Source organism: Vipera berus, assembly GCF_964194415.1.
Source record: "Vipera berus genome assembly, chromosome: 5".
NCBI lineage: Eukaryota > Metazoa > Chordata > Lepidosauria > Squamata > Viperidae > Vipera > Vipera berus.
Window position 1 is genome coordinate 14,443,990 of NC_138207.1, and position 27,919 is coordinate 14,471,908.

The 27,919-nt window shown below is 39.3% G+C and overlaps 1 protein-coding gene across 5 annotated transcripts in view; it reads right to left on the reverse strand.

Moving 5' to 3' along the window:
• Positions 1–21,889, reverse strand: part of NAALADL2 (N-acetylated alpha-linked acidic dipeptidase like 2) — a 649,741-nt gene extending 627,852 nt beyond the window's left edge. For 4 of the 5 annotated variants that reach the window (XM_081328125.1, XM_081328124.1, XM_081328126.1 and 1 more), the window contains exon 1: positions 21,719–21,889. The gene's annotated coding sequence lies outside the window, so the exon portion shown is untranslated. Of the gene's footprint in view, positions 1–21,292 lie in introns of all 5 variants that reach the window. The other variant, XM_081328121.1, reaches the window with a different exon arrangement.
• Between the last annotated feature and the right edge of the window lie 6,030 nt (positions 21,890–27,919).

Below are 27,919 nucleotides of genomic sequence, written 5' to 3' on the forward strand. Positions count from 1 at the left end.
CTGCCTTCGTAAAAGTTAAAATATAAACAACTTTTTTTATCCTTATCAACCTTTGTCAGATTTGCCCCTTTTTTCTTTATTTTTTTTCCCAAGGAAATGTGGTCACCATATACATAACATAATATTCACAATGCATTTCTTAAAGCAATTATTCCATGTACCGTAATAATGCAGCTAGTCCAGAGTAATTTCAGAGAATTTCCATGAGGAGTTATAAAAAGGATTGATATGTTTTGTATTTTTATAAGGAGTTTATTTGATTTTATTTTTTAAATGTATTAATCTCTCTATATGCTTGTGTGTGTGTGTGTGTGTGTGTGTATGGAGAGAGAGAGAGAGGTTTGTGTGTGATAGACACTCACATATATATATATACACACACACATACACATGGATCAAAAATACTGAAAAACTAAGCTGTAAAAAATTGAGGATGTGCTCAAAGAAAGGATGATAAAAAGAGCTGTATATCAGTTCTTTGATATAAGATCACACTTTTGTTACTTGCTATATATCAGAAAGAAAGATGATAAAATATTCTTCCAGTAAAGCTCAACTTCTGGTAATTTCATCACAGGGTTTCTCTTTTTTGTCAACAGTATAAAAGAGGTACAACATTTCCTTCTTCCAGGATATGGTTGGATGTCCAATGTTAAACAAAAGATGTTTCTTCACATTGTCCACTGTCCATTGTCTGCCAATCATTTGCACTCTCTTTGTTTTGGAAACTATCTGTCTGCTTCAGACTTCCCCAGCTGGTGACCTTGAGGTCTTGGGTCTGTCTCAGGCTTCCAGTCAGCACACTTGCAATTCCAAATTTCCCTCCCAAACGTCCCAATGCCTTCTCTCCCCGCTCCTGTTACAGTTGTCTGGTTGCAAGTGGGACTGCGTAGCGAGTCAACCATGTTTGAATGTTCAACAGCCACATGTAGACTATTGAGGGCAGACAAGGAACATCAATACTGTTTTTAAATCCAAGTATTAGAGGGGCATGGCAGAAGAAAAGATGTGTTTGCTGTTTCCAACACATGATTCCATGTACAGTTGTGTTTGCTTTTGATCTTGAAGAAAGTGACATTTTAGGAATGCTTGCTCCAAATCAGTTATGGAAATAGAAAGAAACTTAGGGCACATTGGCATCTGGGTTATCTGGAATGTTTATAAAATTATGCACAGAGGCTTCATGCTACCAAATACTTCTTAGTAAATGTTTGAGAATTGACATTCTTTATGTCAGCTCAAGCAGGTCTCTTTTTACCTTCTTTGATCTACTGGAGAATGATGTGTAAATGAGCCAAGCACTCATTTAAACTCTACAGCTTTCTGTGTAACTGCTGAGCGAAAGAGTGGGAAAGTTTTTCAATAGTTTAAATAGCATGACTATTTGCATGCAAGCATCTTATTATTTAACATTTTGCTCAAATGTCATATGGATTTTAATTTGACCACACATATTGACTCTGAAGAGCAAGGAAAAGAAGAAAAAATGGGACAAAGAAAAAAACAGCAATAAAGAAAAATGAAGGGAAGAAGCATAAAATTAGAAGCTTAGAAAAAGCAAGCTAAAATTGTTTTGACTATACAATAAACAGTGTGAAAATACCATCATTATTTTTGTCTGTTTATAGCTCAGTGATATTCTAATCAAATTATCCTGTACATGAGCAAGGATTATTTCTTTTGCTGCAAACATGTAGATTCCCTTCTTCCCAACCCAGTTTTCTGAAGTCAAATCATGAATAATTGCCAGCACTCAAGAGTGGGGCAGATTGTGCATTAGTTTTATGTTTTCTGATGTACCAGCTTCTTTTAGCCTCTTTTACAACTATTATAGTCATTTCAAAAGTTCTGAGTCATGTAATAGTTCTTTCAGCTGGAAAAGGTTTGTAGTATTATAAACACCTTTGGGAAAATACAGGATAGTACGCAATATTCTTTAAATCTAGAGACAAGCCATCTCTACCTATTTCTATTCACAACAGACACTAAACTTTCACTCTGCATGAAAAACAAGACCCACACAGGTCTTGTCCTAGGATGACAATGATAATGATAACATCCACCAACCAGACACAGGGTGTCTTAGTTCAGTGTAAATAATTAGCTTAGCAAAAGTTCGACAGTACAACCGGACGCAAGTTTGAAATTTTCCAAAAAAAACCATGGGAATGGAGAAATTTGCATTGTTTTTCAAGTATATCTAATGGAAGAAGAACTCTTCCAATAAGTTCTCAAGGACAACCTGTGGTGGAGTCTACAGCTAGAGTAAAGGCTGGTGTAGAGACAGGTGAGCCTGGAGTCCTTCCAGGTGTGCTACCCCACTCACACTTCTTTACTGAGCTGCCTGAGCCCAAATATACAGTCCCTAGGAACCCACACATCTCCTCTGAGTCCCAACAGAGGTTCTAATGAGTCAGCAAGAGGAGAGCTTTCAATCGCCAAAACTAGGCAGAAGCCAGAACAAAGGCTAAAATTAGTCCGCTGGGCAAGACATGAGGTCAAGGCACAAACCAGATGTCCATATCATGTGTCCAAGGCAAGAAGCACAGCAAGCAGAAATACGAAGCAAGACAACCAGACAACGTTCTTCTCTTTGGGCAGGCATAAATATTTATTGCCAGTATAGCCCCTCATGATAGGTAAGGATGCTACCCACAAGTAGCCTGGCTGACTGGCATTGTTCCTGTTGCCTTTCTGCCCTGCACACCCTTGGATCACAGTGGGGTGGGGGAGATGGGGTAGCTCCTCATCTGCGCAGGCTCCTGACAGCTGTGCTTGCTCCCCACCTCCAGCCTGAAGGCTATCTTGCTGCAGCTGCAACTCACTCTGCCCAAGTTCAGCTGGCTGCCCATCCAGTCATTCCAGCTGCAGTTGTGCCATCAAGCTGGAGCCTGTGCTTCCTGTTCCATGTCTCCAACAGACCCTGGGCTCTCTGCCCTGTCTTCTCTGCAGGTGCCAGGGACTGGCTCATGTTCCTTTTCTGAACTAGCATCTGGAGAGGAAATCAGAGGTGCATCCAGAGGTGCATCTGGCAAGTCAATCACACCAGGTGAGGAAGAGAGAGAGAGAGGCAAGACCCTTCTTCAGACTTTTGAAGACTTTATCTGCCTGTTCCCAAGATTAATGCCAGGCACACGAAATGAGAACCACACATGAGCAGAGCAGAGTAATTTATTTATTTATTGTTGCTATCCTGTTTACAAGAATTTCACCAGATTAACTGCATAATGACAGGTAAAGGCTTCAAGGATCTTATGGTGGAGGGCAGTTCTGGTCTCCATCACTTTCTCCCCTGGAACATTTCCAAATTTTCCAATTACTCCATGCCTACTCCAGTTGGATTTTTATTTATTTGGTGTATGGCATACTATGTCAGGGAAATCTACAAATGTGCAATCCTGACAGCCTAAATTACAAGTTCATTCTATTTGGTGCTTGCGTGCCTATCCTTGGTGCACCACAGTTTACAACAGTTGACTAGTGATGCTTGGACTGCTGGTTTTTCCAGGCTCCTCTCACCTTGCCTCACCCCACCTTGCATGGCCTTGTGGCCTTGTGGCCGGCCAGGTCCAGCACCATCTTCCTCTCTCTGCACACAGGGATGCAGCTAGATCTCTCCCACCAAAATGGTACCCATTTATCTACTCACAACATTGCATGCTCCCTAAAGTCTGGGTGGGCAGTAGCCAGAAAGTGAGAGGTGGGAGCTCACCCCGTCTCATGGAGCTGGACTCGAACCGTTGGAGTACAGACTATTTCTGGCTGGCAGTTCCAGCAACATTAAGCCACTGCACCACCGTGTCTCTCTACTTCAGCTGGAGATTCCATTACAGAGCCTGCCCACCAGCACTGATGGTACTAATGCTGCAGAGAAAGTCCATTAGAAGGATTACCCCAGTGGTGGGATTCAAATATGTGAACAACCAGTTCTCTGTGTGGATGTCATTTCCGGAAGTCCATTCTGGACCTGGGTAACAAAAAATTAGCTACTGGTTCTGCCGAAGTGGTGCGAACTGGTTGAATCCCACCACTGGATTACCCTCATAATTGATCCCTTGAGATTTAATTGACTCTTGGGAAGCCAAGCAGTTTCCCAACTGATAGAAAGAGAATTATAGAGTTAAAAACAACAACAACAACAACAACAACAAAACAAGATAAACACTACTTAGTTCCTTTGTAAAGGAATAAATATAAGCAAGTACAATCTTCTGTTTTAAAAACAGTTTTAGAAAGAAATTCTCTTTCATCTAATGCAATGAGGGCAGATAGAAAAAAAAGTGTAGGAGAATATCTCTGCCAGGCATTAATAATAATAAATTCTACCTGTGACAGCAATTTGAGACATTGGAAATCTTGCAACTATGCCATTTTGAATTATTCACCACTTGGGAAATGCACTGATATTTCATTTGGCGGGTATGCAAGCATCTTAGGCGACACTCAAGTGCATAGTACAAGACAAGTTACCAACCAAGATGAGTCCATCAAATGGATTCTGACACCTTGGACAAGTACATTTCCCTGGGATTTATGTGCTAGCAATGTTCTGGATGATAAAAAGCGGGAGGGAGGGAGATGCAGACCTTGCTAAAATACTACCCCTACCACAGTGAGGTTAACTTTGGGAAAAGAGAGACAGTGCTGGATAAAGATAGATCCTCTTCCTTATCAAACTTCAATCCAAGCAGTTACAAAGTTGGCCCACATTGTTTGCCTTGGATTAAAAAGGGAATATTGGGAGGCATTAACCTTCATGTTCAGGAGGAAGAAAATAAGAAAATAACTGCTCTAAAATATTGCAGATAGATAGATAGATAGATAGATAGATAGATAGATAGATAGATAGATAGATAGATAGATAGATGATATAGATATAGATATAGATATAGATATAGATATAGATATACATATACATATACATATACATATACATATACATATACATATACATATACATATAGAGAGAATTTTTTATAAGACCTAGAGCTGCTAGGATTATTTCAATATTATTCTGCATTGGTATTTCTTATTTTTTCATTTACTACATATTTGTGGCCCCACTTCTGGAAGTCCGTTCTAGGCATCGGAGGCCTAGGCCTGCATCAAATAAGAGAACCGGTTGTTAGGTATTTGAATCTTACCAATGGGGTCATGTAATCATAATTTGCAACTTTCTACCAATCAAAGTCAATGGGGAAGCCAGCTTCACTTAACAACCAACTTACTTATTCAACAACTGCAGTGATTCACTTAACAACTGTGCCAAGAAAGATCGTAAAATGATGCAAAACAACTGCCTCGCTTAGCAACTACCTGTAGACCAAAGACCCTAAAATGACACTTTGCTGAGCTAAAGACCTAGGAATGGATTAATTAGATTTTTAGAGATTTCTTACTCATGCTACAATTCATAACAGATTAGGGATATCAGTTGATCAGTTGACAGGTCTTCAGTTTTTTAAAAAATGGCAAAAGTATTAATTGTAAAAAAAAAAACAAAAAACCTGCAAATTATTCCCCATGAACCCTGTAAACCAACAGAATTGAACTAAAAGGGCAAATGTCTCAGATTCAGCAACTTTGCTAAATCTGGATATTGCAACTTTTTGCTGCAAATTTTATTGCTGATGTTTAAAATTATTCTAAGTTGTTTAAATTGGACAGTACCTGGATATAAGAATGTTAATAGGGGTTATTGACGTAACGAATATAAGGTCGCCTAATTGTCAGGCTATTCAAACTAGCATAAAATTTAACACTGGAAGAAGAACCCCCACAGTAAATTTCTGCTGAGAAATGCAAAATAAACTGTCATAGCATACTACTGGATTTAAAAAAACCATAGGGAATCCTCTCAATTAAATAAAAGAAATCCTTAATGTTAAACAGAAACTAAGAATATGCTTTCAGTTGAAATTAAGAGGATATACTAGCTGTCTCAGTCACTTCATGCTATCCTTCAAGATTATTTTTTATCAAGGGTTTTTCTAAGAAATCCAGATTTCCTTGCTTTGGGAAGCATGAATTAGATAGATTTAAAAACTGAACCAAATCCAACATCCTTGTATAATGCTTCAAATACTGGTCTATCATTTTACCCCTTTGGGATAAAATTAATTTAAAATTGCTGTAGATCAAAAATGAGGTAATGCATGAATAGGTAATGGAAACAACTCTTTGGTGTTTAAAAAAGTTATACTAGCATACAGAAATTCATGTCTGGCTACACTCCAGCTGTCCAAGCAAAAATTGTTTCATAATTCTGCTAGTTGGTTTAAGCTGCCAGGATTGACAAGCATTACTTTGAACAACTAAAATATGTGCTGTCATGCAGAGCTACATCTTTCATAATTATGGACCGTGTATGTCTGCCCAAGCCCACCAGAATATTCAGAATATGTGAACAAAAGTTCATAGCTATTTCAGATAAACCCTTTCTGTTCCTTTCTAGCGTGTCTCTGATTTTAGGTATTTGATTGAACTCCAAAGACCTTCAAGTACTTGAAAACGTGTTACAGTAGATACAAAGAGGAAAGACCTGTTTCTAGGTTCTCACAAAGACAGTTTGTGTTTAACAAGTGTAAGGTATAGGAAAAAGAGGTTTGATTGAACATTAAAAGAAAGGTCTGGGCAATAAGAACAATTAAAGTAGTGTTGGATTGTGTCTCTAGAAAGAGTGAATTGACAAAATAACTATCAGCAACATGCCAACCTGACTTTCTCACATTGAGGATAGGACACAGAGTCATTCTGTCTCAGAATTCTAACATTCACACAATTCAGTTTGCTAATGTACCATTTTAGAACTAAATGATAGGGAGGACCAAAGATCTAGAAATATTTTATCTGGCACTTGCACAAAGCCAATATTCACATGGAAATGCTGAAACCGATAATGGACTGGAAGAACTCATTCCAGATTTGTTGAGTTCCTAGCATCCCTCATCTTTGGATAGTTGTTTAGCAGTATCTTCTAAATGCTAGGTCAAAGAGATGTAACGTAGGAGAAAAACATTAGGTGCACTTTGGGGGACGGGGGACAATAATGGAACTATGATGGATGGTGAGTAAATAATTTTAAATTGGATTTGCAAAAATCTATGTAGAAATACATAATATATATGTACAGTATGAGGTCCTCTTATCTCATCCATGTATGGTTTGTTCCAGTAGCATACTTATCAGATTGTCCCACATCTGATGTGGACCTCTAGGTGACATCTGAGCTGAGATGACATTTCACTCACGTATCTGCAGTGGGCAAGTGAAGCTTTGGAGGTCTTTGCCCAAGAATCTCTACTTGTGAGGTAAGTACCAGTCGGGACTTGAATCCTGGTCTCTTGCATCAAAGGTCAGTGCCCTAAACACATCTGGATCATTCAGCCACTCTACAGGGAGGCCTCAGAGACAGAGTGGCTACAGCAACAATCTAACATTTAGTGGCAGAATGTAAGATCCGTACAAGAACAGCTTATAATTGAAAAGTTCAACCAAGTAGCTGGCACCGTATACAAGAATGCCTGTTATAGACTAAATGCTCTCAAGCATGGTAGATTCCATAGAAAGTCATGGAGAGAAGCAGGGCTAAGAACCTGCGAGACTTCCAGATTGAGATTGACAGGCAGGAACTAACCAGTCAACCAGACATTGTGATATAAGACAAGACAAGATTGATATAGAGGTCCCACATGACAGGAACATCAGGAAGAAAGAATATAAGGAGCTGGAGAAGTACCAGGGACTGAAAGGGGAACTAGAGAGGATGTGGAAAGTAAACACCAAAGTGGTCCTAGTGGTGGCAGAATTGGGGCTGTGAGTCCTAAGCTCCAACAGGTCCGGGAACAGCATAAGAGCTCTCTATCCAGAAGAGTTCAAGTCTAAGAACAGTTAAGATACTGTGCAGAGTCTTCAAAATCCCAGACCTCTGGTAGAGGACCTGAGATTGAGGAAGACACATGCCACCCATGAGAGTGAGAAGGGATGTTGTTTTAATAACAAAACTACAGAAATAATAATAATAATAATAATAATAATAATAATAATAATAATAATAACAACAACAACAACAACAACAACAACAACAACAACAACAATAATAATAATAATAATAATAATAATAATAATAATAATAATAGTAATAGTAATAATAATAAGTTGGAAGGGACCTTGGAGGTCATCTAGTCCAACCCCCTGCTCAGGCAGGAAACCCTATACCATTTCAGACAAGTGGCTGGCCAGTCTCTTCTTAAAAACTTCCAGTGTTGGAGCATTCACCACTTCTGGAGGCAGGTTGTTCCACTGGTTAGTTGTTCTAACTGTCAGGAAGTTTCTCCTTAGTTCTAGGTTGCTTCTCTCCTTGACTAGTTTCCATCCGTTGCTTCTTGTCCTGCTTTCAGGTGCTTTGGAGAATAACTTGACTCCCTCTTCTTTGTGGCAGCCCCTGAGATATTGGAACACTGCTATCATGTCACCCCTCACCCTTCTCTTCATTAAACTACACATACCCAATTCCAGCAACCGTTCCCTATATGTTTTAGCCTCCAGTCCCCAAATCATCTTTGTTGCTCTTCTCTGTACTCTTTCTAGAGTCTCGACATCTTTTTTATATAATTGATAATATATATACAGTATATTATACACTCATGTGCATACACTGTAGAAATAATTGTTCCTCCTTGTTTCCTTCCTGCTTCCAAAACATTAGCCACTTCTGTTCCAGATTCCAACAGTGTATTGATGCCTTTATCAGGAGCAAAGCACAGAGAAAGCAAATAGAGAAATTGTTTGCTGGTATGGCGAGTTTTTAGTTGTTTAAGAACTGTTGGTGTGACTGTTAAAAGTTGTTTGCACTGTTTGAAATTGTTCTGCCAGCAATAAGATCTGACTGCTGGCACAGTGACGGATTCAATTGCAAATCAGAGCTGTTTCCAAAGGAGGCAGAGGAGGAGACTCCTGGGGCTTATGGAGCGAAGGAACTGGATGAGGCTGTCAGCAGGCCCAGAAGAACAGAGAGAGGCTTTTGGAGGAGTTGGAGGTGGCGGCAAAGTGCTCCAGGGGCAAAAAAAAAAGCCAGGCCCGTTTAAAGAAAAGGTGGAAGAGACAGGATCAGAAATAGGAAAGGAGGCGAGGTTGTCATGCAGGAATACAAGCTAATTTGAGGGCTAATCCACATGGAGCTCCGTTTCCATCTGTCCTGTTGGCCATCGTTCACTCCCTAGAAACTAAAATGGATGTTCTGAAACTTGAGCTGGACACAAACAAGGAATATATATTGGAGGTGGTGGCCCTGTGGGAAGAATCCAGAGAAAGAAATATTTTGGGTAATATTAAAAAGGCAGAATATATTTCCCCAAAAGATTTTAAAGGCAGAAACAGCACCACCACCACCCCAAGTCTCTCTGCCCCAAATAGAAACCAGGTTTGCAGAAATGCAAATGTGATAATCTTGTCAGAAAGATTGGAGCCAGGAAGCTGGGATTGGAAAGAAAGATCTCTAGAATCAACAACCCCTCACACAAAAAACCCAACTGTCATCAGCTACAGGCCAAGGGAAGCAGGATATGATCTTTGGGACATAATAGGATTAACCCACCACCATCAGAATACCAGAAAAAAGGCACACTCAGACTCAGGTCAAAGTTCATGCCACAGGAACAATTCCAAACAAAAGCCCAAAAAGGTATAAAAACCCACTCCCTACTACATGTGGTCATTTTCTCTCTTTTTCCAGTGCCATCCGTCTGTCTGGCTCTCCTCTTCAATAAACTACAACCTTCTTTCTAAAGCAGTCTCCATGTTTGTTTATTCCCAGCTTGGACTGGACCCTGATGAAGATTTTTCCTTCAACAGCCCTTTGAGAGCTGTATGCAGCAAAATTTCATTTTGATGTATGCCGATTGGTGTACATTCAAAGTGACAATAAAGTTGTTGTTGTTGTTGTTACTATTATTATTATTACTATTATTTCCTATTAGAACATAGTATTATGGGTATGGCTTTAAAAGCCCAAGGCTGACATGTACCCTGAGCAATCAAATTATCAATGAATAATTTCAGTATATACTACAACATGCATTTAAAATCACTTTTTAAATTCTGTCCTTTGATAAAGCCCAAACTTATTTCTCCATAAACTGTTGGTTTTCCTGTTTAATTTCAGTTATATTGATGTCTAAAGGGCAATAGCCTTTCAAATTGCAGGTCAGACCAATGACTCCTGACTATGTTAGTCTTCCCAAACTGTTGCTTTCTGTATTATATTTCCTGAAGTATTTATACAGCTTATTCTATGTCAAAAGGGAACAATTCATCAGGCATTCTGAGTTGCAATTCTGTCTTTTAGAGAGCCTCATTTTTCCCATTCATGAACTTTTCACTAAAACTTCCAGAAGTCCTAACTTTCCTAGGAGTACAATTATGGAATTTGCTGTGAAAAAGAAGGAAAAAAAAGAATATCTTCATGGGTGACTAATTCCAATCCACCATTTTTCACACGTGCATCCTTTGCAATAATCATGGAAACACTTAAGAGGCTGAAATTGTCCCTGTTGCATTTTTTTTACCTGAGTTATGAAATATTTAATTCAGAATGGAGGAAAAAATAATAGAAAAGACTGGATTTCATTAATGCAACCCCCCCCCCCCCCAAATAGTAGTAGCGGTCATATTTGGCAGAAAGTCAACAAGAAAGAAATTAGATGCAGAAAACGATTGTGTGTAGGGAACTCTTGAGACAAAGCAAATATCCTGAGTTAAAAATAGTGAGAATGTTATTTTTCACTTTTGTGCTTCAACAAGAGTCTTGGAGAAAGTTTAATAGTTTTGTAGTTTCTATTTTTCCCTTGAGTTTGGGGATGGAAAAATCTCACTTTATTGAGTAGTTGTCCTTCAGTTATTGACAAGAAACTGGATAGCTTACAATGCAGTGCAACCAACTTTGGAAAAACATTAGGAATATGGGATGTCTTCAAAGGGCTTCAGTGAAATGAAGCAAAGTGCCATTCACAATCATCAGAGTGGAATATTTCCACCATTCCATCCAATATGACAGCCAACTGGGCCTAGTGGTTAAAGCACCAATCTAGAAATAATCTAGAGGCCACGGGTTTTAGTCCCACTTTAGCCATGAAAGCTGGCTTCAGTGATTTTGGGCCAATCATCAGAAGGCCTAATCTTGCCTTAGGCATGAAGTTGTGTGGGATTGTTTGCTGCCTTATTTTTTTTAAAAAATGATTAAGATAGAATATAAATAAATAAATAAATTTTGTAAAATAAAACTGATTAGTTTCCATTACCCTTTGTAAAGATTTTCATTGTAAAGAAGAAATACAAGAGAAAATAATGAAAACACAAAACTACTTTACACAGTAAATAAACAGTGCAATCCATGTGTGGAAATTGAATTTGTAAGGCCAATTACCTAGATTGAGAAACAACCCCACCCCCATGCTTTGATGAGATTGGAGATATATAAAACATTGATCTGTAAGGAGGAGTGCCTAGTTGTAGTAATGTTGTTGACATTATTTTAAAAGTTATATACTATTAACATGTTAGAAATGTGCACATTTAACAAATTGGTTTTCGTAAATCAGGAATGAGCAGAAAAGACATTTGCAATGAATTAAATCCAATTGTTTACTAATAATGGCAATCATCATGTATTCAAAGAAGAATATAATGCTCCTGGTGGGGTGGGGTGGGGGAATGTTCAGGAAAAATCAAGAGTGCACTTGCAAGCTTGGTTTGATTCTAATCATAATTCAAAGGTGTGTTCATGCTGTCGCTTAAATTTTACCATATATTCAATAGTGTGTTGGTTAACAAAGTTCTATCATTCCTGATACGTCTATGTTTATTCTAATTGTTAGTTGGTATGTTGGGTCACCCTTTCACTTGTATTATTCCACTGAATTGCCTAACTACCTCAGGCTAGTTATATCTTCATGCTCCTTATTTGAAGCTACACCCTTGTTTGTATTTGTAAGAAAAAGTTCAGAATGCAGAGGCTGAATATACTGTATTTCATAACTCAAGAAATCGGAACTGATGTTCCAGATTTGTGCCTGCAGCCTTGGCATTTACCAAGACTTCTAATTTTCTTTTTGTTTCAATTTTAAATAAACTATAAGCAGGTAGTCAGCAAGCTGGAAAGCCAAGCACCATCCAGCAACATCCCCCATATTTCCTACAGTGCCTCTAGGCTGCCCCTATCAATTCAGAAGATATAATTCAAAAATAATGACTAAAGCTGGCTACAAGCCACACTTTGCTTGGAACCATGTCTTCCTTTGCGGAAAAATAACTTTTGGGATCAGGATGACAAGAGTCTCTCAGAATTTTAGAAAGAGTGACGAGGAGCAACCTTATTAAATTGCTTTTTAGTAAATGCATTTATGGACTCATGCCACGGTAGCTGCTATTTTATGAATCACTAAACCCCAATCAATGTATCAACTTACAACCAGTCATTTAGCAACTGTTCAAAGTTACGATGGAGCTTCCCAAGGCTACTTACAACCCGATTCTAAATTCCAACAGCCACCCCCTCCCCCATGATTGTGACTGCATTTTGGGCCATTGACAACTAGCTTGCATTTACAACCATTTGCAACATCCCACAATCACATGACTGCAATTTACATTGGTATTTTGCAGAGAGTGAGAGAGAATAAACTCATTTAACCACCTTGGTGATTCACTTACTGATTGCTGCAAAAGCAGTCGTAAAATCAAGCTTGGCCACATGGTGACCTGATTAGCAATTAGCTTGACTTATGATCATAATTCTTGGCTTAAGTATGGTCCTAAGTATGGTCCTAACCTGTAGTAGTTGAGAAAGGGCTCATGGCGTATCCTCAATCTTTCAAATATACCCGGATCTCCAAAAGAATTTGAATATAAAGATTTCCTAAGGTTTCATCCTTATCTATGTCTCTATGGGAGAACAAGAACAAGGTGGAGATTTTTGTACCCCTAGTTCCATTGAAATGCACTTTATTTCTATACATTGCTTGATCTTTCTCACCACCAATCTGAACAGAGAAAGAATAAAAATCAACCCTCAGATCCATTTGGCTGGTTGTTTCTTTTTCTCTTGTGCCTTGCAGGAAAATACAGACTTTCAGCTCATGCTGTATTAGCAAAAGGCTGCTATGCTATGCAACAAGCAGGCAGGTGCACCAGGAAAAATTGGAAAGTCTCCTAAATCCAAGTGAATTGAAAGCCCAGAGATGGAAAGTTGGAATTCTCTTCTTCTGTTTCCAACTGACATGGTGTACCATTTTAAGCAAAACAGTTTTAACCCTGCCACCCTTTTAGTTTTCACACCTGCAAAAATCAACATTTCTAGGTTTCTGGGTGATTCATCAATTAAGTTGACTTTGCTTTAGCCGAATGCATGGTCCACTCACCATGCAATTGGGCAATAGCAGACAATCTATTTGCCATTCTATCTAATTTTATTTTATTTTATTTCATTTTTTTTATTTTTTTATTTTTTTTATTTTTTTATTTTTTTATTATTTTATTATTTTATTTTATTTTATTTTATTATGTTATTTTATTTATTTTATTTTATTATTTTATTTTATTATTTTATTTTATTTTATTTTATTTTATTTTTTTATTTTATTTTTTATTTTATTTTATTTATTTATTTAAAAAAAGACTTCCCACACTGGAAAACCATACGTTAAGGTTTGCTTTGCAAGCTTTTGCAAATAATAAGCATGGCTTAGCTTTGCAGGCAATGTGAAGCTTACTTATTATTAATTTATTATTATTATTAATTTTATTTATATACCAACCTTCTCCCGAAGGACTCAGGGCGGTTAACAGGGCAGATGTATAAAATACAAAAAAATACAAAAGTTAAAAGGAATTAAACATAATGCCCAAGTAAAAACGATAAATACAAATGTTAAGAGCAATAAAAAACCCAACCCACCCCCTATCAGGCCAAGCCGGCTTGTTCAAACAAATGCGTTTTCAGATCGCGTCGGAAGGAGCGGAGGTCGGGCGCCATCTGGAGCTCAACCGGCAATCGATTCCATAGCTCCGGGGCGCCCACAGAGAAGGACCTCCCCCTGGGGGCCACCAGTCGACATTCTCTGATCGGTGGCACCCTGAGGAGGCCCTCTCTGTGGGAACGCACAGGGCGGAGGGAAGTTGATGCCGGCAGCAGGTGCTCCCTAAGGTACTCCGGACCCATGCCATGTAGGGCCTTGAACACCATTACCAGTACCTTGAATCTTAAAAGAGGAAAGGGTTTCCTGCTATTTTCAAAAATACGTTTTGTTTGTTCATTTAAAGGACTTGTTTCCCTCCTTACAATTCTGGGGATGAACAATGAAAATCAAGGCAGAGCAACACAAATTCCACTGAACTAAGAGGACACTGCCCCCCAAAAATGAAGAAAATAATCATTAATCATATGCACAATCAATGTTACCCGTTAGTTTAGAGAATAGAATAAATCCCATCCTTGCAGGGGGGGGGAAACAGCCTTATCGTGCAACAAGAGAAGGCAAGCAATATTTACTGTAGAAAAAAAATCCTAAAATATTCTGAGAATGAGTTGAGAATAAAACAAAAGCCTCTTTCATTGGGAAGGATTTATTTATTTATTTTGGCAGAACATTATGCACCTTAATAAGAGTCATTGCTGTGAAAAGATTTTGCTTTGCTATGTTGTCATAGTGTTGCCCACTGCTGAATCCCACTGTACATGTACAGGGTGACCATGTCTGTGATTCTATCTCACCTCTTCTAATACCACTTGTAAAAGAAGACCTTCTGGCTGTGATTTGTTAGCCTTGTGCTTTTCCAGACTGTTCCTATAAATTAACTGGTTCATGAGGAAGGTAGGTTATTTCTATCTTCTTGTGTTTGGGTAGTAAAAAAAAAATCATTGAAATGAAAAAAAAAACAATTAATTAAGACATTGTGTCAGGCCCTTGGTTAGCTTTAGACTCAGCCCGTTTGCAAAAAAATGATAAATTGGTATTGCTAGTATCTGGTATACAGCTAGAACAAGTTTCTAAACCCTCCTTGTGGATTCAATACTGGCAAGCAGACCCAATGATGAAATTGTCCAAAGAGAAAGGTAGAGGTAGACGGAGAAGAAGAAGGAGAAAAAGAGGGAGAGGAAGAAGGACAAGGAAAGGGAGGGGTGAAAGGGAAAGGAAGAGAGGGAGAGGCAAATTTAAAGAGAAAAAGAAAAAGAGAAAGAGAAAGAGAAAGATAGGCTGAGTATAGCTGGAAATAATTTTCTAACAGTTTGGTGCACCTTTATTGATTATGCATGACAGATGCCAATTTATGTGCTTCTCATAATGGACATTGTAATCTATGGTGAGATAGTTATTAGTTTAAAAAGAGCTACAGAGCATTGTGGTATTCTGCATTAAGATTTATAAGTATGTTTAATGTACTTGGAAGTTTTATTCTACAACATAATCTCCTTGCAGAATAAACAAAGAGATTAAATTTAAATCTCCTTAAATTTAATGAATACATAAACCTTTCAGGAATGACAGTTTGGCATAATATTTTGGATAAGGCTGTCTTTAAGGAAGATTTTGTTTTGTGGTTTTGACACATAAAGATATCTATAGATATATTTCATGGAACCCCAATGATTAACCCCAGATTTAATTGGAGATACTAGGACATGAACTATATGCTTAATGATCAATATGTTAGTCCTTCTATAATGTACTACTTAGTGGAAAACATAATTGATGGTGAAGACAAATAGTCCCTTTGTATTTTTCTTTTTCTAAAAATGTGCTGGTCCTACACCATTGAGCCAAAGACCTTATTTCCCTATGAAATTGTTAGAAAGTCAAAAAGCCCTAGAGCTCAATTAGCAATTTTTCCATTTTTATTCAAAGATGGTTGTAAAGTAGCCCAGAACAAGTGTATAACCTGCCAACATTTCAAATGTGAACATTAGAATGTGGATCACACCACGAGAGAATCCCTGAATTCTGTTACTTGTGGTTGAAAATCATGTAGTCATTGATTCCAAGACTATGTGCCTGCCATTTCCAACTATTTAATTCATCTGCTTGTCATGGCCCACATGAGATTCTCTCACAGCACACATCTTGAAATTCATGTTCTGTTGCATTGGTGCGTGCACAGCAGCTGCTCTAGTACATCATATTTCCTCTGGGTAGTAAAATAACCCACTTTCTGATTTGCACAAGACATTAAGCCATCAACATGTAAATTGGCTGGGTTGGCCACACATTAAGCTACCCAAAAACTAATAAACAACAACAAAAAATCAAGGTCAAAATGAACCAAGCTTTGTGCGCTCTGCACATGGAGTCATTAGGTGTTTCACAGCCTTGATCAGATGTGTTGTATGAGCACAGTATGTGGAAGAATACTTGGTGTTATAAGGCCTTTGCAAATTCTGACACAAAATGACCTGACTTCTAAATTAAGGTGGCATTTGACCATTAATTAAGTCACACTCTCTATATTTCCCTAGAGTACAACAAGGACACAGAATGTCAACATGCTTGGAAAGGAAATATTTTCTGGAAGAATTTGATAAAAATTCTGCATAATTTAATGTAACTTTTACATGACCGCTTTCAAAAAGGAATTGGGGAATGAAATAGATTAGACTTATTGGTGGATGCATTAAGAGGTGGGATGAACCCCAAATTTGGAGACCTGAATTTGTTCCCCAGCCAGGTCCTGAGAATTCTTAGAGCTTTGAGAATTCCCAGAGCTGCATGTAGACCCTATCCTTTTTTCTTTTTCTTTTCTGATTCCTAGATATCCCTGAAAAAAAAACCCCTTACAAACATCATCACAAGACTTTCCACCCTGAAAGACCCACAAAAAATTCTGATCCAGCCTTGGTAGTTAATTGGACCTCATCTATTTTGCATTGTTATGTCCTACAACTGCATCATGTCAGTTCCCACATGCTACTAATAGGATGAAAGTGCTTAGTATGACCCCATCCATCTACTTTTCATCATAGCTGCACCTGTCAAGCCCTTCATTTCAAATAGCACAATGCTAGAGATCAGATCAGTAGTCCAAGTCTATGCTCCAACCACCGGTGCTGAAGAGGATGAAATTGACCGGTTCTATGAAGCCCTACAGCACCTTATAGAACTAACACCAAAAAATGATGTCCTTATCATCATGGGGGATTGGAATGCTAAAGTAGGAAGCCAAAAGATAACCGGAATAACAGGCAAGTTTGGCCTTGGAGTACAAAATGAAGCAGGGCACAGGCTGATAGAATTTTGTCAAGAGAATACGATGGTCATAGCAAACACTCTTTTCCAACAACCCAAGAGACGGCTCTACACATGGACATCACCAGACGGTCAACACAGAAATCAGATTGACTATATGCTCTGCAGCCAAAGATGGAGAAGCTCTATACAGTCAGTAAAAACAAGACCAGGAGCTGACTGTGGCTCAGACCATGAGCTTCTCATTGCAAAGTTTAGGCTTAAACTGAAGAAAGTAGGGAAAAGCACCAGGCCAATCAGGTATGAATTAAATCATATCCCCATTGAATATACAGTAGAGGTGACAAATAGATTTAAGGAATTAGATCTGATAGACAGGATGCCTGAAGAACTATGGACAGAGGTTCGCAACATTGTACAAGAGGTAGCAACCAAAACCATCCCAAAGAAAAAGAAATGCAAGAAAGCAAAATGGCTGTCTGAGGAAGCTTTGCAAATAGCTGAGGAAAGGAGGGAAGCAAAAGGCAAGAGAGAAAAAGAAAGATACGCCCAATTGAATGCAGAATTCCAGAGAATAGCTAGAAGAGATAAGAATGCCTTCTTAAATGAACAGTGCAAAGAAATAGAAGAAAACAATAGAATAGGGAGGACCAGAGATCTTTTCAAGAAAATTGGGGAGATGAAGGGAACGTTCAATGCAAAAATGGGCATGATAAAGGACCAAAATGGCAGGGACCTAACAGAGGCAGAAGAGATTAAGAAGAGATGGCAAAATTACACAGAAGAACTATACAAGAATGAGCTTAATGTCCCTGATAATCACAATGAGGTCACTGACCTCGAGCCAGACATCCTAGAATGTAAAGTGAAGTGGGCCTTAGAAAAGCTGAGCAACAACAAAGCTAGTGGAGGTGACAGTATTCCAGCTGAGCTATTCAAAATCTTAAAAGACGATGCAGTAAAAGTGCTACACTCAATTTGCCAGCAAATTTGGAAAACTCAACAGTGGCCACAGGATTGGAAAAGATCAGTTTACATTCCAATTCCAAAGAAAGGCAGTGCCAAAGAATGTTCAAACTATCGCACCATTGCACTCATTTCTCATGCTAGTAAAGTTATGCTTAAAATCCTACAAGCTAGACTCCAGCAGTATGTGGATAGAGAACTACCAGAAGTACAGGCAGGATTTCGAAGAGGCAGAGGAACTAGAGATCAAATAGCCAACATACGCTGGATCATGGAGAAAGCTAGAGAGTTCCAGAAAAACATCTACTTCTGCTTCATTGACTATGCTAAAGCCTTTGATTGTGTGGATCATAACAAACTGTGGCAAGTTCTTAAAGAGATGGGAGTACCAGAACATCTTATTTGTCTCTTGAGAAACCTATATGCGGGCCAAGAAGCAACAGTGAGAACTGGACACGGAACCACTGATTGGTTCAAAATTGGGAAAGGAGTCCGGCAAGGCTGTATACTGTCGCCTTGCCTATTTAACTTATATGCAGAGCACATCATGAGAAAGGCAGGGCTAGATGAATCAAAAGTTGGAATTAAGATTGCTGGAAGAAATATCAACAACCTAAGATATGCAGATGATACCACTCTAATGGCAGAAAGTGAAGAGGAACTGAAGAGTCTCTTGTTTCGAGTGAAGAAGGAGAGTGCAAAAGTTGGGTTGAAACTAAACATTAAGAAAACCAAGATCATGGCATCCGGCCCTCTCAATTCCTGGCAAATAGATGGGGAAGAAACGGAGGTAGTGACAGATTTTATTTTCCTGGGCTCCAAGATCACTGCAGATGGGGACTGTAGTCAAGAAATTAAAAGACGCTTGCTCCTCGGGAGGAAAGCCATGGCAAATCTAGACAGCACACTAAAAAGCAGAGACATCACCCTGTCAACAAAAGTGCGTATAGTCAAGGCTATGGTCTTCCCAGTTGCAATGTATGGCAGTGAAAGTTGGACCATAAGAAAGGCTGAGCGCAAAAGAATTGAGGCCTTTGAACTCTGGTGCTGGAGAAGACTCCTGCGAGTCCCTTGAACTGCAAGGCGATCAAACCGGTCAGTCCTAGAGGAGATCAACCCTGACTGCTCTTTAGAAGGCCAGATCCTGAAGCTAAAACTCAAATACTTTGGCCACCTAATGAGGAGGAAGGACTCACTGGAGAAGAGCCTAATGCTGGGAAAGATTGAGGGCAATAGAAGAAGGGGACGACAGAGAATGAGGTGGCTGGATGGAGTCACTGAAGCAGTAGGCGTGAGCTTAAATGGACTCCAGAAGATGGTAGAGGACAGGAAAGCCTGGAGGAACATTGTCCACAGGGTCGCGATGGGTCGGACACGACTTCGCAACTAACAACAACAAGAGATCAGATGCAATGGACTAACGGCTAATAAGCAGTGATACTAAATCTAAACTACAAAAATTCAGATGGCCACTTGATAGTACATCTTTGCTGCCATCTCATAGTCCTTTAGATTTTTGCAGCCCAGATTCTGATTACTAGCAAACAGTAAAGGGAAAGTAGGCTCTCTGTGAACTGAATCAAGGAGCCAACAAAAAGTTTACACACTTTCTCCGTGCCACAAATTACACCCTGCTGGCTTCAAGCTAAGCCAGACAAAATGTAACTATGAATCTCAATATCCAAATCTATAAAGTAATTTTTTAAAAAATCAGAAAGTTATATTACTACATTGTTTCATAAATTCTGGAGAAGAGAGAGAGAGAGAGAGAGAGAGAGAGAGAGAGAGAGAGAGAGAGAGAGAGAGAGAGAGAGAGAGGGGGGGGGGAGAAATGACATGCAACAGGAGTGACATAAGCCTTGTCCAAAACTGCATGAACGTAATAAATTGTGTGAACCTATTTTGCATGCCTAAAAAAATCATCTGACTGTCAGTCAAATAGACTTTCTTTCTAAATCAAGAAGAATCGCTTCAACCCAGAAATTGTGAGGCAATCACACTGCATGGAGCCATAATCAAGAACTAAAAATCAAGAACTAAAAAGATTGTTGAGTCCACAAACCTATACATACAGATGCCTACATTTATTTGATAAGACATTTACTGTAGTTTATATGCCATTACATTCCAGAAACTGTAGCCACTTTATAATAGCCAAAAAAAAGAATAAAAGAACACACACATAAACAAACAACCCCTGATAACAATATCTAGACCAATGTGCCTTCACTTTTCAGGTAACAGGATCCTTCATTTCATCCTGCACCACACTCCAGAAAAGCCAACTTGGGTTTTCAAAAACTTCAGAAATATTGGACAGCCCAAATATAATGGAGTCAGCTGTCCAGGTGAAGGGGGTCATCACAGAAAATGTTGAACCCTGGGGTCCTTTCAAGGGACATGTGCTATTATACCAGGGGTCTTCAAACTGGGCCCTTTTATGACTTGTGGACTTCAACTCCCAGAATTCCTCAGCCAGCATTCTGGGAGTTGAAGTCCACAAGTCATAAAAGGGTCCAGTTTGAAGACCCCTGTATTATACCATCAGAATGTATTTCAGCTACCATATCTGCTCAGAAGGATTGCATAATGTTAGTAATTTCTGGCTTAAGAATTCTGTGAGTAGATGGCAGTACAACAATGTTGTAAACATTCCATGATTGCTAAGCAGCAAATTGCATTCAAAAGGTTTAGCAAAGAAATGACATCTTTCTCAAAACACTTACCACTAAGAAAAACAAAACAAAACAAAATGTTTGGTAGGCTACCATCCGGCTGCCTAATCTGGACTATACAGCAGCAAACAAAATAATTTTCTATAGCAATCAAGTTCAGATCGAAGCATCAACTATCTGCTAATTACAATCTGAACTAGCCCATTTTTCCTTGTCCATCCCCCAGCCTTGGTGTCTTTGCATAGAAATATAACCATTATCAAACTTTGTGGCCGTTGCTATAAAGGAAAGTGAGTGGTTCTTCTAAATAAGGGTTAGATTTTTGCAGGCCAATTTATCTCTTCTTCTGATAAAAGTGCCAGTTAACTAGCAAATTACTGTGTTTTGTTGGTTATAACATATTATCTTCTCACTTACTTGATTCCTCACTGAGAAACATACTTTTGCTTTCCTCTCCTTTCTTCTTCCTCAAATAAACGTCCTCCTTCAAATAAAACTGCAAGGTTCCCAAGTCCCTGGAATGTCACACCAATTTCCATCCATTCGTGGCACCTTTTCACCCTTTTAAAACATCAGGAAAATCCACTCATCTACTCCTATGAACAGAAGCAGCATTTCCACCCCACCCCCAGCACAAACCCCACAAAAACAGCACGGGTGGGGTTTTTCCGCCTGTTTTCCCAAGAACTTTCACATGTACCAGCAGAGCCACGCCAGGTATACTTGTCCATGCAGAAAATGGCCCATTAACTGCCTTGAAATATAATCCTGCTCAGAGCAGACTACAAATATGATCTCATCTGTCACACACATAGAGAGGTATACACACACACACTCACTCACCTGGCAAGGGAGAATTTGGGAAGCCTACATCCTTCTCTGCCACATTCTATGTATAATGGGGTTTGTGACTGGGTTTGTGGAAAGAAGGATCCAGGTAGTGGAATCGGTGAAGAAGAAAGTTTGACCTCCTGATTTCCTACGGCTGCGTGTAACCGTATACCTTCTTTTTTTCCCCCTGGGAATAATTAGCAGCTTGCCTTCCTCAGTTACCTGGACTTGCCTGACCTGTTTTGCTATAAAGTGACATCACCTCCTTTGATCTCTCCAGCTGAATTTACACGTTCTTCGGACAGAATAACCAGTTGGATGACTTTGGACTCCACCTATCCAACCCAGTCCCTCTGTCTTTTCCCTCCCTCCCTCCCTCTCCCTCCCTCTCTCTCTCTCTCATTTTTAAGCTTCCCTGGTTTTATTTCTTTTTCACAGAAAGCTGCCTGTTCAAAGCCTGTAATTTTCAAGGCCTTTTTAAGTTGCCACACTGAAATATTGGGTTTTCGGTAAGAAACTGAAAAGAATTTGGACTCATCAATGAATTTGGAAGAAGCCCATGGATATATTTATATAAAGAGAGGGGGGAATATGTTCTCCAGAAATGTCTTTTCTCCCTGAGAATACCCCTGTGATTATTCTTTTTCTCAGATGCATGGCGAGGAGGGAGAATGCCACTTCTGCAAAAGTTTCTAAATATTTACTGGAATTATATTACTAATATTAATATTATCATGACTGTGGTTAATGTACTATTGCTAATAAAATAAATTATCAATATTATTGTTATTTATTTGGTTGATGCCCCCTGCTTTCCAAGACACTTAAAGTGACAGAGGACTTAAGACATGGGAGGAGGATAAGGATAGGAATAGGGAGGAGGAGGAGAAGGAGATTGATTTACAAAAGGGAATATGTTAAGACAGGGGTCCCCAACCCCCAGTCCTTGGACCAGTACCGGGCTGTAGCATGCCAGCAACCGGTCCACACAAACATGCAAAGCCCCATCTGTGAGATGCAGGCAGCACACAAAACCATGCACTTTCTGGTCCATGGAAAAACCTCTCTCCACGGAGCTGGTCCCTAGCACCCAAAAGGTTGTGGACCTCTGTGTTAAGATGCTGAGAGTGAAGATATGAATTACAGATTTGGAGACAGTCACTAAAAGTACTAAGGGCCTACAATAAAAATATTTCAATTAATACATGTAGTCCTCAACTTACAACAGTTCATTTAGTAACCATTTGAAGTTACAACAGCACTGGAAAAAGTGACTTATGACCGCTTTTCACATTTATGACCATTGCAGCATTCCTGTGGTCATGAGATCAAAATTCAGATGCTTGGCAACTGACTCATATTTATGACTGTTGCAGTGTCCCAGGGACATCTGATCAACTTTTGTGATCTTTTGACAGTGATTCACTTAACAACTATGGCATGAAAGGTCGTAAAATGGAGCAAAATTCACTTAACAACTGTCTCACTTGGCAACAAATTTGTTGGACTCAATTGTGGTTGTAAATGAAGGACTGCCTGTATAGGATCAATAAAGGCTCATTGCTTCTAGGAAGCATTGAACCTTTATTGACCTGAACAGGCAATTCTAGGAAGCGGTGATCAATGAGCAGAAATGGAACAGCTATAAGAAGAAGTTCAGATATAGAATATCAATCCTAGCCACAAATGTAGACCTGAAATAGCTAGATCATTTTTGTTTGTGTCTGAATTGAAGGTGGACCACAGCTCTAAATGAGTCAACTTATCTACTAATTACACCATTTACATTCTCCCTCCACTGTCATGCTTTATAACAATGTCTACCTCCATGTGTAAAATGAAACAACGCCATCAAGTTTGTTAGCTGTGATAAAAAAGAAGGGAATATTCTTGAGCACATGCAAACTCTACAGTTTAAGATCCAGCAATTTCCTGACTTTCGCCATCTTAATTAGTTGGACAGGAGATTACCAAGAAATCCTACCATTTAAAACTAGATTGGGGGGAAAAGAGGAATAACATTTTAAAAGCCGACAAAGGAAAACTACTTCTGTCCTGTCAACAAGAAAACTACGTGTTTTGTATAGTTTACAAAGCCACCAGGACTTGAGTTTGACTCAAGGAAGTTTTTTTAAAAAAATTCTCAGCTCCATCCAAATGAGGAGAATAATATTCAAGTATGCTTCAGACTGTCTACTTTATTGCAAATGAGCAATTTTACTTGTGCAGTCAACATAATAAATGAGTGTTTGCAAGTGTCCCAGAAGAAGAAAAAAAGTTTTTAACAAGCAAAGGCAGAATGTTGCAACAACCATGTCAGTTGCAGCATGTTTGGGCCAGTTTGTCACTGCTGCTGTCTTTTCTGCATGACCCAAGAAGACGAAGATAGGATGACAGTGGCTGTCAGGAATGCAAGGTAGTCCAGACAGACAAGAAACACACTTAGAAATAGAAAATGAAAGCTCATTAGATTCAACATAGAAGTAAGGAGGACTTTCCTGACAGTGATGGCAATTCATCAATAGAGTAGCTTGTCTCCTGCAGTTGTGGGTGCTCCATTCCTGAAGGTTTTCAAGAAAAGATTGGGCAACTAATTGTCTGGGATGATACAAGGACTCCTGCCTTGGGGAGGGGTTGGACTAGAAGACCTCTAAGGTCCTATGTAGACCTATGAGTCCAACATTTTATGAAGTACTAACTCTATTTTTTGGTAAGGTTACTTTAACACAACCTTGCCAATCTGAAAGTACAAGAGAAGGGAGTCAATTTATTTTCCAAAGCACCAGAGGATAGGATAGGAAACAACGGATGGAAACTAATTAAGGAGAGAAGCAACCTGGAGTTAAGGAGAAACTTCCTAACAGTGAGGACAATTTATTTATTTTATTAAATTTATATACTGCCCTATTCCCGTAGGACTCAGGGCAGTTTACAGGGAAAATTAAAAGCATAACATACAAAAATTAAAATCAGTTAAAACAATTAATTAATTCAAGTCCCCGAAATTTAAAACTAAAACCCAATTAAAAATTAAAACCCCTCAGTCTGGGCAGACAGCTCGAAGAGCCATGTTTTCAGGTCTCGGCGAAATGAACGAAGGTCGGGGGCAGTCCTAAGTTGCGTGGGAAGTTGGTTCCATAGGGCCGGCATGCCAACAGAGAACGGTCTTCCCCTGGGAATAACCCGCCGGCATTCCTTAACCGACGGTACCCTGAGAAGGCCCTCCCTGTGGGAGCGCACAGGACAATGGGAAGTTGAGGCCGGTAGCAGGTGTTCCCTTAGATAATCCGGACCCAAGCCCTTTAATTTAATTTAATTTTTAATTTTAATTTTATTAGATTTATATACCGCCCTTTCCCGAAGGACTCAGGGCGGTTTACAGGGCATTTTAAAATCACACCAATACAAAATACAAAAGTTAAAAGACAATTAAAAAGATTAAATTATCCCTGAAAATAAAACCCCAGTTAAAATTCTCAGCCTGGGCCAGAGAGCTCAAAGAGCCAAGTCTTTAGGGCTTTATAGGTCATTACCAGCACCATTAACCAGTGGAACAGCTTGCCTTCAGAAGTTGTAGGTCAGACATGTCAAACACAAGGCCCGGGGGCTGGATTCGGCCCACGAAGTGGTTTCATGTGGGCCGTGAAGCCATCCTGGAAACAGTGAGGGAACGGCCCCCACTGCCTTGGCCCTGGCCCAGAGACCCTCCTTCTGCCAGAGACCCCAAGATCTGTCCCACTCCTGCCCAGGCCCCCATAGGCACCCTTGATGCGAATGATGTAGAGCTGGCCATGCCCACCCAGTAGGCCATACGCACTCTAGCCACGCCCACCCAGTAGGCCACACCCACCCTGGCCACACCCACCCAGCCCCCTGAGGGCAACCGCAATGCTGATGCGGCCCTCAATGAAATTGAGTTTGACACCCCTGTTGTAGGTGCTTCGTCACTGGAGGTTTTTAAGAAGAGACCAGACAACCACCTGTCTGAAATGGTATAGGATCTCCTGTTTGAGCAGGGGGTTGGACTAGAAGACCTCCAAGGTCCTTTCCAGCTCTGTTCTGATTCTGATTTCTGCCCCTTCAAGAAACTAAGCAGGGTCTAGTCTGGGATACTTGTCACATCCCTATTTCTTCTGTGGACTCAACTGCCACTTATCTGCCTGTTGTCTATTTTGTAGTTCTTCCTCCTGTCTCTCAGTGTCACTCCTGTATATTATATGGGCTCAGATTTCTCCCCTGGGCAGGAGAAGCTGAACCTTTGGAAAGATTATCTCCAAAATCAACACTTACTTTTGCCCCTTAACTGTAAGGCAGATTTAGATGTAGCATTTAGGAAAGGACCCAGGGCTGCGTGAGACTGTGAAAGTTAAAAAAAAATCACATCAGGTATCCTAACCTTCTAAGCAACAAAGGAGAATTCAACATGATCTGTGGTATATCTTTTCATTTTGAAGAAATATTTATTTTTCCTCTTCACCGTGCAAGGGGGTAACCCAGTAAAAGGTCCGTAAGTGATAAACTGGGAAGGAGCTACTGAATCTTTTTTTTTTTTAAAGCCCCCAAGATTTACTTTATTTTGGCATTTACAGAGCTATCAACTGGAGCAAAGCAAACAGACTTAACAACCTTATTGTGCAAATACCCTGCATATTAAACTAATATATGCAGTAAAATATAGCAATACATAGGTGCCAATAGGACAGTAATTTGTTCCCATTTAGAACACTCGGTAAAGTGTCATCTAATTAAGCAGGCTGAGTGTTATTATGTTCCAATATGCAAATAAGGAAGAAACACAGCTATTTTAGGTTGCTTTGTCTTGCTGCGTTGTTGATGTTGTTGTTGTTGTTTTAAAAAAATGGAGAGTATTTTCCCAGGCTATCATCTTACACAAAGCCAGAAACGTGCACGATGCTTTATTCTGCCTAGGTTCTAGGAAGATTAATTATTTTATTACCATGTATTTGCCACTCACTTTTTGGGGGGAAAATGAAAATAAAGAAAAATCCCAACATTCTCTTTTTTAGTACGTTTATAAATCAGTTATCTTCCAAAGCATTACAGTCATTGCTCTAGTTAGAGCTGTTAATGTTGCCCTCCCCGCCAGTTCAATCAAGTTTATTAACCACTCTTCCATTGTCAGTATATAGTAGAATCTTTCCAACATTGAGCAAATATGAGTCCTGCTCCTATCACCAAATATAAGATTGAGGTACCATGTATTTTATTTTCTACAGCTTTGTCCATCAACTATATACAAAACATCCAGTAATGAAAAATATGTGCCATCTCTGAGGCATGGATGCTGGATAATGGAGAGAGTTTCAAGAAAGTAATTATAGGGCAATGTTCCTCTTTGGATTTGCTGCCTGATATTTTTTGTTAAATGGTTGGACAAGCCCTGCACCCCTGGGAAAGATTAAATTATAAGTTCATGATCAAGCCCAGGCCAGGAAAATTTATATAGGTTAAAAAAAAGGCAAATTATGAATGATTGTGACAGCCATTTTGACTTCTAGGATACAGTCATACACCCCAGATACCCAGGTTTCCTAGACAAATCATTCAATTTCTGACCAATTTCAATTTCACATGAATTTAGGTCATCTTGTTTCTCCATTAGGTGGAGCTTTTTTAAAAAAATGTACATAATGAAGTATATTTAGTTCTACTTATTCAGAATCTTTGAAAATTCTTCTTGTAACAAAATATCAACACATTTTCTGTTAAGCAACATTTTACATTCAGGAATGTTTTCCAGGCAAGAATGTGTTTGTTTGTAATGTTCTTCCCCCTACACACACACACACACACACACACACACACACACACACACACACACACAATCCTAGAGGGATAGAATCAGAGATCACATGAGGTACTAGTGAGGCTCTATAAAGCCTTAGTAAGGCTACCCGTGGAATACCACATCCAGTTTTAGTCACCACATTACAAAAAAGACGTAGAAATTTTGGAAAGAGTGCAGAGAAGGGCAACAAAGATAATTAGGGGTCTGGAGACTAAAACATATGAACAGTTGCAGGAGCTGGGCCTGGCTAGTCTAGTGAAAAGAAGGACCAGTGGTGACATGATAACAGTACAGTATTCCAATATTTGAGGGGCTGTCACAGAGAGGAGGGGGGTGGGTCAATCTATTTTCCAAGCATCTGAAAGCAAGACAAGAAACAATGGATGGAAACTAACCAAGCAGAG